The sequence below is a fragment of the Acinonyx jubatus genome, chromosome B2 (genome assembly GCF_027475565.1).
Source record: "Acinonyx jubatus isolate Ajub_Pintada_27869175 chromosome B2, VMU_Ajub_asm_v1.0, whole genome shotgun sequence".
Taxonomy (NCBI): Eukaryota; Metazoa; Chordata; class Mammalia; order Carnivora; family Felidae; genus Acinonyx; species Acinonyx jubatus.
In genome coordinates, this window is record NC_069385.1 from 136879068 (window position 1) to 136893851 (window position 14784).

Below are 14784 nucleotides of genomic sequence, written 5' to 3' on the forward strand. Positions count from 1 at the left end.
TTTTTTAAGTTTTTTATTTAGACTCCAGTTAGTTAACATACAGTATAATATTATTTTCAGGTGTACAAGACAGTGATTCAACACTTCCAAACAGCACCCTGTGCCCATCGCAAGTGCCCTCCCTAGTTCCCATCACCCGTTTAACTCATCTCCCTACCCACCTGCCCTGCAGTAACCATCAGTGTATTCTCTATAGTTAAGGTCTTGTTTCTTGGTTTGCCTCTCCCTCGCTCATTTTTTTCTCATGTGTTTTGTTTCTTAAATTCCACATGTGAGTGAAATCACACGGTATTTGTCTTTCTCTGAGTAACTTATTTCACTTAGCATAGTACTCTCTAGCTTCATCCATGTTGCTGTAAATGGCAAGATTTTGTTCTTTTTTACAGCTGAGTAATATTCCATTATATATTGATATAGATATAGATGTAGATATAGATATAGATTCTTTTTCCATTCATCACTCAATGGACATTTGGGCTGTTTCCATAACTGGTGAATGTAAATAATGCTGCTATGCACATCAGGGTGCATGTATCCCTTTGAATTAGTATTTCTGTATTCTTTGGGTAAATATCTAGTAGCATGATTGCTGGGTCTAGGGTGGTTTTATTTTTAACTTTTTGAGGAAACTCCGTACTCTTTTCCACAGTGGATGTACCAGTTTGCACTCCCACCAACAACACATGAAGTTTCCTTTTTCTCCGTATCCTCACCAACCCCTATTGTTCCTTGCGTTGTTGAGTTTAGCCATTCTGACGGGTGTGAGATGATATGTCATTTTAGTTTTGATTTGCATTTCCGTGATGATGAGTCACGTTGAGCATCTTTTCATGTGTCTCTTGGCCATCTTAATGTCTCCTTTGGAGAGATGTCTGCTCAAGTCTTCTGCTCATTTTTCAATGGCATTACTCATCTTTGGGTGTTGAGTCGTATCAGTTCTTCATGTATTTTGGATACTAACCTTTCAACAGATAATGTCATTTGCACTTTTTAGCTGAGGACTCTTCTGTCCATCAACAACTTGTTCAAGGTCAATCGGTCAGCAGGGAGCTTAACCACGAGTCCACCTGTAGCCTGCCAGTTCCAAAATCCGTGCTCTTTATATTGCAGTGCTCTGCCTGGCCGTGACCACCAATCAACAGCATATGAAAAAGTGCTCAGTAGGCACTTCCATTCTTTCGTCACAACTTGTAATGCAGCTCGTCATTTTAGTGACTGGTCCCCACCATCATTTAAGGGTCAGAGGTTCTAAAAGCATCCCCTGCGAGGGTAGAGTTAGAGAGGGACACAGCAGTTTCTGAAAGTAACGCACACACTCACACACTCACATTTAAGTACACAATAAATAGAACACGCATAGGATTCAGGATTCAAGGCTATATGGGAAAGGAAACTGTATCTAATAGTTCTACATTAAATGGGGAGATAAGTATTATAGGAGTAAACTACATCTAAAAGGTCTATGTTGAAGAGGGGACAGGGGCACCTGGGTGGCTCAGTCAGTTGAGCATCCAACTTCGGCTCAGGTCATGATCTCACAGTTCATGAGTTCAAGTCCCAAATTGGGTTCTCTGCTCTCAATACAGAGCTTGCTTTGCATCCTCTGACCCCCTTTCTCTCTGCCCCTCCCCCGCTTGCATTTCTCTCTCTCTCTCTCTCTCTCTCTCTCTCTCTCTCTCTCTTTCTCAAAAATAAGCAAAACGTTTTAAAAAATAAAGAGGGGACAAGTATTATAGGTCCTCCCTCCCCAAATAGTAAGTAGATATAGTGAGAGAACTGAAAGCACAGAAACAGAAGATTGGGAGAAAGAAGTGAAATCGGGAAGAGTTGTTGTATCCGCAAGCAGAGAACAGAAGCCTGGTTAGCAAATTCCAGCTGAGCGTTTTGCACACAGCAGGTACTCAACAAACCTCTGTAGAATGACTGATTCAACTTGGTCATCCGATTAGCAGTCTTAGTTTGCCATGCATGCAATTGACTTGGCTACAGCGGTTGTTTTTTTAGAAGAAAGTTGGCTGACCTGAATGTATACTACTGTGGTCTAGTTAAGGCAACAAGTAAGAACAGTAGGTGGAGCCTGCCTATCAGTGTAGGGTGTTCCTATATACTGTTCCAGAGCCTAGAAAAGCAGCAATGAACAAAACAGACAGAACAGGCATATCCTTAACCTCATGGAGCTCACATTTTAGTACCCTTACCCTTACCCTTTTGCTTTTGCTTGATTTGCTTCCTAATCAAGGTGACAAAATCCTTTTAACTTCACACTTCTGTCAAGAGTTTTATTTTTCTCGGGGTGCCTCAGTGACTCAGTCAGTTGAGCATCTGACGTGAGCTGGAGTCTTTATCAGAGCCCTGAGCCAAGTCCATCCAAAGACATAGCTCAGGACACATCGAGAAGTGTTTTTCAGAGCCTGGCTGCTCGCACCACCAAAGTAAGGAATGAATGTGAAAAATAATCTGTAGATCTTCAAAATCTATCCAGGGTTCGTGTCTGGGAATTGGCATTCTAGGATGGGCTGACCGCCAGAAAGACAAGACCTAGTACGTCTACTCCTTGGGACACCAGTGCTTGTAGACTACTGTTGTCCTCATTTTTTTTCTTTTTTCTTTCGCAGATCTTTTTTTTTTTAACTTTAGTTTTTCTTTTTTAAAATTTACATCCAAATTAGTTAGCATATAGTGAAGCAATGATTTCAGGAGTAGATTCCTTGGTGCCCCTTCCCCGTTTAGCCCATCCCCCTTCCCACCACCCCTCCAGCAACCCTCAGTTTGTTCTCCATATTTGTGAGTCTCTTTTGTTTTGTCCCCCTCCCTGTTTTTGTGTTATTTTTGTTTCCCTTCCCTTATGTTCATCTGTTTTGCCTCGTAAAGTCCTCACATGAGTGAAGTCATATGATTTTTGTCTTTCTCTAACTAATTTCACTTAGCATAATACCCTCCAGTTCCATCCATGTAGCTGCAAATGGCAAGATTTCATTCTTTTTGATTGCCGAGTAATACTCCATTGTATATGGAGTATATATATCTTTATCCATTTAGCCAAGAGCCATCAATGGATATCTTTATCCATTCATCCATCGATGGACATTTGGGCTCTTTCCATACTTTGGCTATTGTGGATAGTGCTGCTATAAACATGGGGGGGCATGTGTCCCTTCGAAACAGCACACCTGTATCCCTTTGGATAAATGCCTAGTAGTGCAATTGCTGGGTCGTAGGGTAGTTCTATTTTTAGCTTTTTGGGAAAACTTCATCCTGTTTCCTAGAGTGGCTGCACCAGCTTGCATTCCCACCGACAATGCAAAAGAGATCCTCTTTCTCCGCATCCTTGCCAACATCTGTTGTTGCCTGAGTTGTTAATGTTATCCATTCTGACAGGTGTCAGGTGGTATTTCATTGTGGTTTTGATTTGTATTTCCCTGATGATGAATGATGTTGAGCATTTTTTCATGTGTCAGTTGGCCATCTGGATGTCTTCCTTGGAGAAGTGTCTATTCATGTCTTTTGCCCATTTCTTCACTGGATTGTTTGTTTTTTGGGTGTTGAGTTTGATAAGTTCTTTGTAGATTTTGGATACTAACCCTTTATCTGACATGTCATTTGCAAATATCTTCTCCCATTCTGTCGGTTGCTTTTTAGTTTTGCTGATTGTTTCCTTCGCTGTGCAGAAGCTTTTTATTGTGATGAGGTCCCAGTAGTTCATTTTTGCTTTTGTTTCCCTTGCCTCCGGAGATGTGTTGAGTAAGAAATTGCTGCACCCAAGATCAAAGAGGTTTTTGCCTGCTTTCTCCTCGAGGATTTTGATGGCTTCCTGTCTTACATTGAGGTCTTTCATCCACTTTGAGTTTATTTTTGTGTCTGGTGTAAGAAAGTGGTCCAGGTTCATTCTTCTGCATGTCGCTGTCCAGTTTTCCCAGCACCACTTGCTGAAGAGATCATCTTTATTCCATTGAATATTCTTTCTTGCTTTGTGAAAGATTAGTTGGCCATACGTTTGTGGGTCCATTTCTGGGTTCTCTATTCTATTCCATCGATCTGAGTTTCTGTTCTTGTGCCAGTACCATACTGTCTTGATGATTACAGCTTTGTAGTGTAGCTTGAAGTCTGGGATTGTGATGTCTTCTGCTTTGGTTTTCTTCTTCAAAATTGCTTTGGCTATTCGGGGTCTTTCCTGGTTCCATACAAATGTTAGGATTATTTGTTCTAGCTCTGTGAAGAATGATGGTGTTACTTTGATAGGGATCGCGTTGAATATGTAGATTGCTTTGGGTAGTATTGACATTTTAACAATATTTTTTCTTCCTGTCCAGGAGCATGGAATCTTTTTCCATTACTTTGTGTTTTCTTCAATTTCTTTCATCAGCTTTCTATAGTTTTCAGTGTATAGATTTTTTACCTCTTTGGTTAGATTTATTCCTAGGTATTTTATGGTTTTTTGTGCAACTGTAAATGGGATCGATTCCTTGATTTCTCTTTATGTCACTTCATTGTTGGTGTATAGGAATGCAACCGATTTCTGTGCATTGATATCATATCCTGCAACTTTGATGAATTCGTGAATCAGTTCTAGCAGTTTTTTGGTGGAATCTTTTGGGTTTTCCATATAGAGTATCATGTCATCTGCGAAGAGTGAAAGTTTGACCTCCTCCTGGCTGATTTGGATGCCTTTTATTTCTTTGTGTTGTCTGATTACACAGGCTAAGACTTCCAATACTATGTTGAATAACAGCGGTGAGAGTGGACATCCCTGTCTTGTTCCTGACCTTAGGGGGAAAGCTCTCAGTTTTTCCCCATTGAGGATGATATTAGCATTGGGTTGCTCATATATGGCTTTTATCATCTCGAGGTATGATCCTTCTCTCTCCACTTTCTTGAGGGTTTTTATCAAGAAAGGATGTTGTATTTTGTCAAATGCTTTCTCTACATCTATTGGGAGGATCATATGGTTCTTGTCCTTTCTTTTATTGATGTGATGAATCATGTTAATTATTTTGCAGATATTGAACCAACCCTGCATCCCAGGTATAAATCCCACTTGGTCGTGGTGAATCATTTTTTTAATGTATTGTTGGATCTGGTTGGCTAATATCCTGTTGAGGATTTTTGCATCCATGTTTATCAGGGAAATTGGTCTATAGTTCTCCTTTTTAGTGGGGTCTCTGTCTGGTTTTGGAATCAGGGTAATGATGGGTTCATAGAAAGAGTTTGGAAGTTTTCCTTCCATTATTATTTTTTTGGAACAGTTTCAAGAGAATAGGTGTTAACTCTTCCTTAAATGTTTGGTAGAAGTCCCCTGGAAAGCCATCTGGCCCTGGACTCTTGTTTTTTGGCAGATTTTTTTTGTTACTAATTCGATTTCCTTACTGGTTACGGGCCTGTTCAAATTTTGTATTTCTCCCTGTTTCAGTTTTGGTAGTGTATATGTTTCTAGGAGCTTGTCCATTTCTTCCAGATTGGCATATTCCATTTTATTGGCATAAAATTGCTCATAATATTCTCTTATTATTGTTTTATTTCTGTTGTGTTGGTTGTGATTTCTCCTCTTTCATTCTTGATTTTACTTATTTGGGTCTTTTCCTTTTTCTTCTTGATCAAACTGGCTAGTGGTTTATCAATTTTGTTAATTCTTTCAAAGAACCAGCTTCTGGTTTCATTGATGCAAAACTTATTTTTTAAGCAAGAGATGCTTTCCAAACACGTTTTTCTCTTAAATTAAAAAAAAAAAGGTATATACTATAAGAAATCTAATCTATATGCTTGTTTACTTTACTCATCAAACTGATGCCTGGTTGATGGCAGTTGATACTCCACCGTCTTCTCATTAAAAACAGGAAATTCTATTTTTCTCACGGTGCACAAATTAAAACTTGAAGACATTTGAATTTGGTTTGAAATGTGTTTACCTAAACTTTCAAGTTAGGTCTAAACTAAAATAAGCATTCTGTAAGCCTTGCTTTCAATCTCATGCTTGGTCTTCAGAGCTCCTTGACATACACAATACACCTTTTACTGAAAATCTGGGAAAAGGTGCTACTGAAACCACAAAGAAACAGTCAACTCCCTTTGAGTTCTGTCAATTAACTCTTTAAGACCCTACAAGGGTAATTTGAAGACTAGTTGTCATTCCTGTCGTAAAAACTGGTTGGAACTTTTACCACCACCTAGAGGCCACTGAACTGAACTGCAAAAACAAGGAAAAAAATGTTTATTAAAGTGGCTGTGAACTCCCAGCCTTATCATTTGTTTTCCATTACTGAATCTTACCGATATAATATTAGATTCTTGGAAGAAACAAATGATTCGCAGAAAGTAAGTAGTTTCCAACCTCCCACAGAATGGAGAAGACCACCTGGAAAAATAGGTTGTTCTGAGCACGTTCGTGACTTGAATTAAAGTTGTCATGTCCTGTACCAGCAACTATGTTTTGAAGATGTGCGTTCAACATCTGCTCCAAAGTGGCAGTCCTCAATACCATCGTCTCACATCCTGGTGGAGGATAGCTTGGGAGACAAACAGAAATGAGTATGTTGGGATTCAACCTTTTTATGGCTGTAGACTCCTACCACATCATTCTTTATAGGCAAGAACCTAGATCAGGTCCATTCTTGATGTATTTAGGCAAGAGCAGAAGGTGAGGTACAACACAGATTTAATGTTTCCCATGATTTTATTTCCTTGAAAAAAAAACCCCTATTTTTGACAGTTTAGAGAGCAGATAAAAAAAACCTTCCATCTGAGACCTTCTCTCCCATCTGAGACTTTTGAGGGGAGGAAAAGGAAAAAAAAGGAATAAGTTTTTTCTGTGAGCTACTTTAAAATAATTGTCTCATCTATGATTTATTCTTTGCCTCTGACTCAGGGTTTCAGTTCGTTTGGCATCGGCACAGGCATTAGTCTTAACTAAGGTTGCTGGCGACTCTGGAGCCACCTCAGGTTTACTGGGGGTTTGATGCCCATCCTCTCCGTGGAACACTGGCAAAAAATTGTTCTGAGCTGTTGGATACCAAGATTCTTCCCACAATCAGATAGGTCTTCTTTGTTTAAGTTTGTTTACTTATTTATTTTAGTAATCTTCACACTCCGCACAGGGCTTGAACTCAAGACCCCAAGATCAAGAGTTGTACACTCTTCAAACCGAGCCAGCCAGGTATCCCTCAGATAAAACTTCTGATGGAGGTTCTGGAATTGACTCCTCTCTGCATTTGAGTTTTAGAATCTGTGGCTTATGGAAAAGACTGTTTTTTAAGCTGTAGGAAATGTCACCAGTCCATAAGTACTTAATAAATAACCATTAGGATCCTCTATGGAGACCAGAAAATCCTGTGGACACCTATCCTCTCTCTCTCTCTCTCGCTCTCTCTCTCTCTCTAGCCTTCTCTTATTTGTCTGTATCTTCTTGGAAAGAGCTTGTACACATGTCTGGTCCTTCAGGTTTTGCACCTGCTGCCCAAGGGATGGGCCCCTGGATCACCTAGCTCTGAGAGCCAATGGGGCTTGCATTCATGAGTCCCTCAAGACTGTAGCAAAGAAGCAAGCAGTTATTAATGGGCACAAGAACAACTTCCCTCCCCCATGGCTATAAACCTGGGCCAAGTATAGATAGAACAAGCAAAAATATCCATCTCCAAATTTCTCCTTGGAAGGGGCCTGACTACATATTTTCTTAGATACTGTCTATGGGCTTGGGTTCCAATAATTTTGCACACAGATACTCACTATGATGCTGTCCCTTTGGGACACTGATGGGTCTTGGCATACCCTCAACTACTGGGAAGTACCAAGAACAAAGAAGGCAGTTTGAACAATCACTATCATGAAAGTGAGACAACCAAGAGCTCAGACCAGGCTAATTGCCAGGGTTCGTCTCCTACACAAGACCAAACTGTCAGGACCAGAAGAGATAACTGTTTTCTCTAATGCACAAAAACCAATGGAGAGTTAAAGAAAATGAAGAAACAGAGGAATATGTTCCAAATAAAGAACATGACAAAACTCCAGAACCTTAATGAAACATAGATGAATGATAGACAATTCAAAATAATAATCATAATGTGCTCACTAAGCTCCAGAGAACAAGGTATGGACAAAGTGAGATTACAACCAAGAGATATAAAATATAAAAATGTACCAAACACGAACCAAATAAGTCAATCAGAGAAAGACAAATACCATATGATCTCACTCACATGTGGAATTTAAGAAACAAAACAAATAAGCAAAGAAAAAAAGGGGAGAGACAAACCAAGAAATAGATTCTTAACGACAGAGAACAAATTGATGGTTACCAGAGGGGAGGTGGATGGAGGAATGAGTGAAATAGGGGATGGGGATTAAAAAGTATGTTTATCATGATGAAAAATAAAATAAAATAAAATTGATTTTAAAATGTACCAAATGGAAATCACAGAGCTGATTTATAGAAAAACTCAACAGAGGGGTGCTTGGGTGGCTCAGTTGGTTAAGCATCTGATCTCAGCTCAGGTCATGATCTCACAGTTTGTGGGGTTGAGCCCCATGTTGGGATCTGTGCTGACAGCTCAGAGCCTGGAGACTGCTTCGGATTCTGTGTCTCCCTCTCTCTCTGCCCCTCCCCCGTCATGCTTTGTCTCTCAAAAATAAGTTAAACATTAAGAAATTAAAAAAAAAAAATCAATAGAGAGTTTCAACATCAGACTAGATCAAGCAAAGAAAGTATCACTGAACTTAATACAGGGCAGTAGGATTCATCTACTCAAAGGAGAGGAAAAGAGAGTTAAAACAGCTTAAGGGGTTTATGACACATTATCAACCAGACAAATATATATATTATAGGGGTCCCAAAGAAGAAGAGAGAAAGAGGTAGAAAGTTTATTCAAAGATATAATAGTTGAAAACTTCCCTAGCCTGGGGGAAAGAAACAGATATTCAAATCCAGGAAGCCCAGAGGGTTCCAAATAAAATGAATCCTAACAGACCCACACAAAGACACATTAAGAGTAAATTTGCAAAAATGTGTTACATATATGGGAACCCCCATAAAAATATCAGCAGAGTGTTCAACAGAAACTTCACAAACCAGAAGGGAGTGGCATGATATATTCAAAGTGCTGAAAGAAAAAAGTTGCCAGCCAAGAGTACTCTATCCAGTAAAGTTGTCCCTCAGAATTGAAGGAGAGATAAAGAGTTTTTCAGAGAAGCAAAATCTGAAGCTTGTCACCGTTAGCGCAGCCTGACGATAAATGTTATGGGGAGGGGGGGTTAAGCTGAGACAAAAAGATACTAATTTTAACAAGAAAATACACAAAAGGATAAGTCTCACTGGTAAAAGCTAATATATACGGTGTGTCAATTACATCTCAATAGAACTAGGGAAAAAGTAAATATATGATTAAATTCAGAATATTCTAATGTAATGGTGGTGGGTAAATCGCTTATAACTCCAATGTGAAGGTTAAAAGACAAAAGAATTAAAAAATAACAACTACAATAATTTGTTAATGGATACACCATGTAAAAAGATGTACGTTGTGACCTCACAGCCATAAAATGGAGGTGGGAACGTATAAATGTAGAGTTCTGTATTCATTTGAAGTCAAGTTATCAGCTTAAAATAGACTGTTATTAATATAAAATGTCTTAGAAAAATAACATATAAAATAAACGGCCATCAGAGGACCATTACAGTGCCAGCTGGTGGTCCAGCCCCTCGCCCAGAAAAGCCTATTCTGAACATTGTTGAGTGTAGCTATGCCCATAGGCTATGTAGAGAGTGAGAATGGAGAGGGCACATATACCTTTTTGTGTCTTACAGATGCTGCGTGTGGTATAATGAGATGGCTGTTCCACATCCCATGGGATTTGAGGCTAGTGAGCAAAACTGACAAGTAGACTTTGCAAGAAGCACTTTTCTTCCCAATTGGACGATTTCAAAAGAAACTGCTTACAGATGGTTTTCACTGCACGTAACCGGAAAGTGTCAACTCTTGGCAGATTTGCTCACTTTTGCGTCTGGGACTGTAGTGGGCCGTTGAATGGTCTTCCGTGGTTAGAAGCTCTCTCCTTTTATAGCAATGCCAGGGGCAGAGTTGGTTCTAGGGATAGGAGAACATTTCTTCTTTCCACTCAAGAAAAATGTCTTCTACCCAATGTGCTTCTTTGAAATACAAGGACAATACAGTTCACTGAGACATTTTGCTAGTAATTAACTGCCTTGGGGGCCTGGGGTACTCAGATGGGAGCTCAGCATCCTTCTTTCATATACAGGGAAACCGTTCAGACCCCCTTAGATAAAAGCACCAAGAGTGGCCCCTGGAAAGAATTATTATTCTTCAGAAACAAAAGCTGAAAGAAACAGGAGGTGTGAGGCATCTCTTTCAAATTAATCAAAATGGGAACAGCAAGGAAAATGCAGTGGGAGAGATTTAGACATGTTCTATGATCACAATGAACCCTCAGTAAGTTATATCCAGATAAAAGGAGGGGAAAAAAGAGAGAGAGTACCACAAGGACGTCAGAGTGTCAAGTGAGTCTCAATTGGGTAAGACTTACATTGATTGGGTTGGAATTATGTGAGGGGGAGGGTGTCTTGAGTCACCCTTAATGATTCTAAGCCTAGACTAGGACAAAACAGAAGTACCAATGTTATTACGGAAAGAGAGATTCTCAGAGAGGTCTCCGCAACCATGGAAAAGCCGGGACAAGCCGGCTTGGGCAGGTCGTTTGACTCAAAGGAAACTTTGCAATCCATGAGGGAAGCCAGAAAGGACAAGGTAGGAGATAAGAAGTCTCCCAGAGAATCCAATGCCTTGGTGCCAATCTCAAGATGCACAGCCTAATTTAGAAACTCCCTTCCATTTTTTAAAGAGCTGGACTAAAACCCACGGGGGCTTCTGAACAGAAATGCCCAAAAAACTTGATTTTTTTTTTTTTTTGGTGGATCTGAGGATAGGAGGAAGAAGAAAAAAACTCTATAAAAGTACCTTGGACTTTATTATATGAGGAGTTAATATTTCTCTAGGGGTTCAAATCGAGTGTTTGTTCCTCTGTGATGATGGTGATTGGTGGTCAGGATTATTACAACTAATTGTAACCACTGCAGACACAAAGCATCTAACCCAAGGGTTCTGAGGAATTTTGTGTTTTCATCTTATAGGGTTATAGTACTTCAAACTGCACCAGTCCCTAGACACCCCCTTAAAACATATGGTCAGATTCTCTTAAATACTGAGAACAAACTGAGGGTTGATGGGGGGTGGGAGGGACGGGAGGGTGGGTGATGGGCTTTGAGGAGGGCACCTGTTGCGATGAGCACTGGGTGTTGTATGGAAACCAATTTGACAATAAATTATATTTAATATAAAAAAACATACAGTCAGAAATGCTGTTTGCATATGCAGAAACAAAGGCATACATTGTTAAGTGAGAGATACAGGGACACCCAGAGTGCCATTTGCCTGAGGACGTTGTCTCATGACTTGTCCTGTTAAAATTACCACTGAATATAGCTCTCCCAACCCTCCTCCTTCTGGTAGTTATGTGTTAATGAGGCCCAGATTTCCTGCGGACTTTTAATGCTGTTTGTTTGGGCCTATGCTAACCTCACATTAATGAAATGGCCTGGTCTTAAGTGTATAGAGGACAGGAATGTCACTGGGCAGGGGGGACGTGCCTGGATAGACGGCCACCTATGTCCATGAGTTCCTTCCTATGTCACTGAGAAGACTGGATTCCCTGCCTGGTTTTCCATCGTTAGTATTTAACTGTCCTTTCTAAAAAATCAGCCTCCCTTTTCATGTCCCACCACAGAAACCATGAAGAGTTATAGATTCTTTCAGTTGAAAAAGTGATATAGAATTAAGTGTTCCCAGCTTGACAGCTGTCCTATCTTCCCTGTAGCCCAGATGCTTGGCCAATAATAGTGGCCCAAAACTGCACCTCTGTCAGAACTTTCCAACAGGTCCTGACCCTTGGGGAGCCCAAGAAAAGTGTGGTCACTCTGTCCAGTTTCCCATTCTGTTCTGGATTCATAAAAATTAAATTTTAATTGAATTTAGGTGAAATACATTGAATTGAAATATTTAAAATGATGGCTGATTCATGCTTGGGTAACGTTTATTCGTGCAACAAAATCCTGCTGCCATGAAGCTCATGGTCAAATAAAGGCCCCTCAGAAAAGATGCCCAAGGGGGTGGAGAAAGCATTTGGAAACCCAAGGAAAATAATGCCCAAACTTTGCAAGTAAGAATGACGGGGTCAACCTTATCAGAGCAATAGAGAGGGAGCCATACTGGAGCCAACAAAAAAAATTGCATCTAAAATTCAGCAACTTGAAATTGTTTAAATTTTATTTACTGAGGCTTATGTTTCTACACAACCAAAGGCTTTCCAAAAAGAGCTACATCAAAGGGATCTTGGGCAAATGCTTGAAAATAAGGAGGCTTTGAAAGCAAAGCACGTATTATGCGGTAGGCTGCTCATTTTGGTTTTGGGTGGAATCATTTCCAGACACACAGACCATCTGAGTTCATAAAACAAATGCTTGAGCTCCAGCGGTACGGCCTTTGAGCAGATGTCACTATTTTATTCGGTCCAGAACATCAACTTGCAAGGACACAAACAAGGCTGGAGGCCCAACTTCCGGCTTCCTAAGTAAGGCTTTTGGTGGACTCAGAGGTCTCGGGTAGGAAACGGGGCGGAATACCCCTCTGGCCTCAACCTGCCAGCTTGATTCGGAGCCTTTGGCAGCATTGACTGAATCCCGGCACCATCACAAAGCCCAAAGGAACAGCAGCTCATTCGGGGCAGACGGCAGAAAAACCAGACAGGAGACCTGCTCTGATACTCTGCTGACTTTCCCCAGCAGAATTTCTGCCGCAGTTAAAACAAAAACGCTTTCCTTTTGCTTGGTGGAAGCAATGTCAGCTTCTGGGAGTCTGACACGTGTGTATATTTTGGAGATGGGGGAGGAGTGACCCCGCACTAATAGTCGTAGAATATTTGGAAACCCAAGGACACAGACAAATTAAGTCCGAAAGGTCTAGGGCATTTCGTTGGATGTGGTAATCACTTTGGTCTCTTTTTATGAACTCTGGACTCCAGTTAATACGCTGCCCTCTATCTAATCTAAGAACTTTCAGACCCAATGAATGAGCTCGATAAATGTTTGATGAAGGAATGAATGAATGAATGAATGAACGAATGTTGGCCTTTATTTGGTAGAAACCAGCCAATATTATATGTGCTCAGTGAACGTTTCAGGGGGTGTTTTGAGCCATTCTCCTTTTGAAGCTCCATAAGTAATAATCCTAAAATAAACTTATCTTCAAACCCAGCTTGAAGGACCAGTGAAATGAGCCCCAAATAAAAGCACAAGGTCTAGATTAAGTCGCAAACTGAATAATACGTTCAGCCACTACTACTTGTGGGCCATAGCTTGGCAATAAACAGATTGGGCTCTTCTGAGAAACAGGGGTAGCTTCACGACCAGAAGCCTGGGGTCAGGAACCAAAAAGAGTCTGTGTCCCTTCTGCTCAGTCGAAAAGCCCTGCCCTGCTTTCTCCAGAAAACATGTGCCTCTTCTCGTTTCCATTGCTTTCCTCTTGCTATTTCAAACCCTTGGAGCGCCCTCCCCTAGAATCTCTGCCTGCTGAAATCTGACTCACGCTTCACTGTCCAGCTTTCTCAGAAGCTATTTCCTTCACGGGTCCTTTCCAGCCTGAAGTGATTTTCGTCTTTTGAGCCTTTGTGATGACTTTATATCTTAGGATACTTAGGTATTTCTCCACACTGATGTTAGGAAGCTTGCCTTATCCATCTTGCTAGATTGTAAAATCCTGGAGAAAAAAAAATACACATATTTTTTTACATATGTGTGTGCATAAACCTTATTAATATGTATCAATAATAGTGCAAACCATTATTACAATTATTCAAACCTCCCTTGCCTGCTATAGTCTCTGGAACACAATGGATGTCAAGTTGTCAATGGATATGAATTCGATAAACTAAGCACCCATGGCTGGCACAGGGAAAGACCCAGCCATAGAAGGGCCAGTCAACGTTCCTCTAAGGATGTCATTTCTTGGAGCCCACTCATGCAATCAGGATGCTAACAGCCTCCCTGCCCACTGCTGCCCAGAGACCCGATAAACTTCATTCTATGGCCTGAGAGAATCCAAAGGTCTCCTCACAATTTCTGCAAATCCCTTTCTTCCCCCCAAGTTTATTTATTTATTTTGAGAGAGAGTGACAGGGAGAAGCAGGCAGAGAGGGGCAGAGAGAGAGGGAGAGAGAATCCCAAGCAGGCTCGGTGCCGTCAGCACAGAGCCCAACGCGGGGCTTGAACCCACAAACAGCCAGATCATGACCCGAGCTGACACGGAGAGCCGGAAGCTTAACCGACTGAGCCACCCAGGCGCCCCAACTCCTGCACATCCTTGCACCTCCTTTCCTCCTGCCCTTCTCAGTTTCAACGCTCTCACCTCCAGGACTGTGTCCTCTGTGCGCATCAGTTTGTCAAGCCGTCTCTTCTCTCGGCTTGACATGAAGTTTCACCCAAGCACGTATCTCTGATTCTTCCGTGGTCTATTCACATTGCAGTCCAGGGGCATTCTGGCAAATTCAGACTTCTCCACCACCCCGTCTCCCCTCAGCCGTCATGCTGGATCATAAAACCATCCCTCCTCCCTTGCCTTACCCAGACAACTGCCCATGCCAGGTCCCGTGGGGGGGTCTCACCTACCACTTCAGAGGGCTTATTAAAGTATTTCTTCTAGACCTACACAATACTCTTGCAAAAAGAATTCC